The sequence below is a fragment of the Propithecus coquereli genome, unplaced genomic scaffold (assembly GCF_000956105.1).
Source record: "Propithecus coquereli isolate 6110/MARCELLA unplaced genomic scaffold, Pcoq_1.0 Scaffold1, whole genome shotgun sequence".
NCBI lineage: Eukaryota > Metazoa > Chordata > Mammalia > Primates > Indriidae > Propithecus > Propithecus coquereli.
Genome location: NW_012133857.1, coordinates 10,993,110 through 10,996,899, shown reverse-complemented (window position 1 = coordinate 10,996,899; position 3,790 = coordinate 10,993,110). Strand labels below are relative to the sequence as shown.

General features: G+C 50.9%; 1 protein-coding gene across 1 annotated transcript in view; it reads right to left on the bottom strand.

Annotated features, from left to right (window-relative positions):
• The window catches only part of DHX30 (DEAH (Asp-Glu-Ala-His) box helicase 30), a 44,636-nt gene extending 42,032 nt beyond the window's left edge, over positions 1-2,604 (bottom strand). Inside the window, exons 1-2 of the mRNA XM_012662453.1 lie at positions 2,282-2,604; positions 313-406 (exon numbers count right to left, since the gene is read on the bottom strand). The gene's annotated coding sequence lies outside the window, so the exon portion shown is untranslated. The remainder of the gene's footprint in view (positions 1-312; positions 407-2,281) is intronic.
• Positions 2,605-3,790: the final 1,186 nt, after the last annotated feature.

Here is a 3,790-nt window from a genome sequence, read left to right as displayed (position 1 = left end):
AATAGAAAGAAATTAATCGGACAACTAAAAATATATAGAAAAAATTAGCCGGGCATGGTGGTGCATGCCTGTAGTCCCAGCTACTCGGGAGGCTGGGGCAGAGGATCGCTTGAGCCCAGGAGTTTGAGGTTGCTGTGAGCTAGGATGATGCCACGGCACTCTAGCCCGGGCAATGCAGTGAGACTCTGTCTCAAAAAAAAATGATACCCCTCTTCCAAGACAGTCAATGGATTTAACACATGCTTCTCGTTTTACAGTGTGCCCGAGCATGAGATCCACCAGTGCTCTGTGTACACGGCTAAATCAACTTACCTTACAAAAGCAGTGACAGTCTCAGATTTTGTAGGCTTTTGAACTGGAGCTGAATTCTCTCCTTGCTATTCCTCATCACGAGGCTGGGCCCCTCCTGGGAAGTACAGTGCTGGGTCACTAGAGTGGAGACCCCCTCAGGGAAAGAAAGTTGCTCCAATCATTGAAATTCATTTACTAACTCTAACAACAAGGACAAGTTTTGTTAGTAGCATGAAACACACACACTAGACACAATGGCCTCACTTCAGGACCTGCCATGACCCATTCTAGACCCATCAAATTGTGAGCTGTCCTACACCAGCACCTGTAAGATACCAAGAAGGAGATGTCAAGGCAAAGAAAGGCTTTAGACCTGAAAAGCATTTTTTCCACTAGAGCAAAATCAATTTCAGTTTTGAGTTCTAATCCCATAATGACTATAATATAAATCTATTTAAGGTGGATAAAGAAACTATATCGCTCTTCCAGATTGGGAAAATAACAACTCAATGTTGAATACCATTTTTACAGTTTACAAAGTACTTCCATAGACTTTATCTCATTTAATCCATGCAACTACCCAGAGAGGTAGGAATCATCTTTCCCAGAGAAAGAAATTGAAGTACAAAAGGTTACACAACTTGCCTAAAATCCCATATGTGCCTCAGGGCAGAATGGCAATTTGCATTTAAGTATTCTGACTCCAAAGCTTTCCACTCTTTACTGCACTACATTTCTTATTTCCCGGGTATTGTGCTGTTGCCTACATGTACCACGGTTCATTCCTTGAGATAACATTTTATAATGACATCTTCAAAGGCTGAAAGGGGCAAAAAGGGTCCAACAGCTGACAAAATTTTGGACTATAGCTACAAAAATTAAAACACTTGAAGAGTAACTATCTTTTGGGGATAAAGGGACATCCTACACAGGTAGAAAAGGCAGCAAAGATGTAGTTTTTGCACATTAAACAGCTACACATGTAAAGAGCACTGTTTTATATATGTATCTGAAAGAGTCCATCCTCCTAGAAACTCCAAAACTGCAAGATTTAAGGGTAAATTACAAAATGCAGTCAAGACCCATGCACAATGACTGCGGGGTCATTGCCTTACAAGAAACTGCAAGGGAAACCATCAGATAACGTCTCATTTCACTCTGACCAGTAAGTTGCAACCAAAACCAGGTTGAAAGCCTGCAACTGGCGTCTGCAGTCTACCTGCTACAGTGTATGGCAAGCCCCCATGGATTGGGGTTGTAAAGTGGGACAGACTCTGGCTTGCAAAATCGCAATTCAAGTGGCCAGTGTTGCTACACGACGACTAGCTAGATAGCATGCTGACGCCATGCTCCTGGCTTGGGGGTTCTAAGGACCCCTGGGACTCCAGTTCACTGCAAACAAAGGACCCAACATGCATTTGGTCTTCCCCTGCTAAATGGGGCAAGTTACCACCAGCAAACAAAGAACACCTCACCCTTTGGCCTCCCCCAGTGACAAGGTCGGTGCAAAAAGGGGCAAACCAGGGGGGCCAGAATGCATCAGGCCTCCCTATGGACGAACGGTCCAGGGAGCACGGAGGGGAGGAGGGGCAGACAAAGGTCTTCGGGCACTCCGGGGTCTTCCTCTAGGCCTTGCCTTGGGGAAATGGAGCATCCCCTGAGGCGAAGGCGTCGTTTCGCCAATGAAGCGGCCTCTGCCTCCGCAGAGGCCCTGGCTGAGAGGCCCGCCCTAGCGGACCGGTCTGGCCCCCGCCCCCGCCCCGGCTCCATGGCAACGGCAGGCCGAGGCCTGGCTGCCCAAGGCTCGGCCGGGCCGGCTTCCCGGGCAGGCCTAGGATGCCCGGCCTGCTTCTCGGGCCCGCCGGCTTCTCCGCCCCACTCTCCGCCAGGCCAGCAGTCAGACCCGGGTCCCCTCCTCGCGCCTACCACCCCCGGCCGCACCAGGCTCCTCAAGGGGGCACGAAAGGGGAGAATAAAAAGCCCAATTCACCTGTTGTTACAGATGTGAAACAAGCCTCGGTGCACCGCGCATGAGCCGCGGGCCCCCCCATCCACGGCCGGACTACAACTCCCACCAGCGACGGCGCGGCCCCTTCCGGGTCCCGTGGCGGAAGTCCCGCCGCCTGCCCCAGCGCTGCGAGTCCCGCGCCACTGACCCGCCTCCCGAGCCCAACCCCGCGCGCTCAGCGGGTCTCGATCCGTCACCCACCCGGGGCCCTCAGCTGCCGCCCAGGGCTCACGCCCGGGGCGGCCAACCTGCGGCGAGACCGGGCACCCGGCCCAATGGGGCGCGGCGGCGGCCGGCGCAGGCGGGACTTCCGGCGGAGTAGCGAGGGGAGCGGGCGTGCGCGGGCACTTCTGGGGTCGTGGAGGTAGCAGGTCGGGTCGGCGGGGGCGGGCATCACACTGCCGCCACTGTCACCGCTGCTTAGCGTCCGACAGTGTGAGAGCGGGAAGGCCTCAGTGTCTTCTTCGTGACCGCCGGCACTTGCTGGCGTGAGTAAACAGGCCGGCTTAGGGCTGAGCCGGGAGCGATTTCCAGCCCGGGCTCCGGGATTCCACCCGCCTTGCCCGCCACAGCTTGTTGCCACGCTTCTCTTCTCCATCTCTGATTGTCTTCTTTTTAGGGAGGTGAGCATTTTTGCCTCACAAGATTGTTGGGAGGATGAAATCAACGTGTTGGTACGTTGTAAACTGTACCACGCTAGGTAAAGGAAAAGTTGGCACTTGCTGATCTCGGGGAGACTCCAAGTCAAAGTTGCTGGACACATCCCCTTTAGGAGTGAGAAAGGGGATTGTCCCAGTTATATACTGTAGTCCTCTAGATTAGGCTCAAGTATGAATTCGGTGGAATCCAACTTCAGAAGAAGAGAACTCAGTGGTGTAGGTCTGACGCTAAGTCAGGATTTCGCAGCTGGGTAGACGTAGAATATGCTTTAATATGTGGCCATTGAGGACATATGAGAATTAGTGCCATATCCTGTCATTTTTTGTGTCCAAACAATTAAATTCAACGTGTGTTTATCATTTTCTTTTTACGTTGGACAGAAGGCCGGGGAGTGAGGGTGGGACATCATTTATTCATTCAAATAATTATTACATCTTCTGAACAGGGCTTGGAGCTATGTTATGCGGGGAATGTAAGGATCCCTGCACGAATATTTGAGTGCACTATATGTCAGTTGCTAAGCTGACATATATGTCAGGTGTGGAGGATACAAAGACCCTGCCCTCAAGGGACTTAGCGTCAGTAGAGCAGATGAGAAAACTTTGTGTGAAGCAAATGAAATGTGATAAATGCTGGAGAAGAGGTATAAAGTGTTACAAGGTTCAAAGAAAAGAGTGATTACTCCTGAATGGCAAAATCAAGGAGAAAGAACCACATGAACAAGGAAAAACATCCAGGTGGAACAAGGAGCAAATCCCAATAATATACAGTAGTTCACTGTGACCAGAGGGTCGGATATATGTGCATGCTTTAGAAGAAGTAGAACAGACA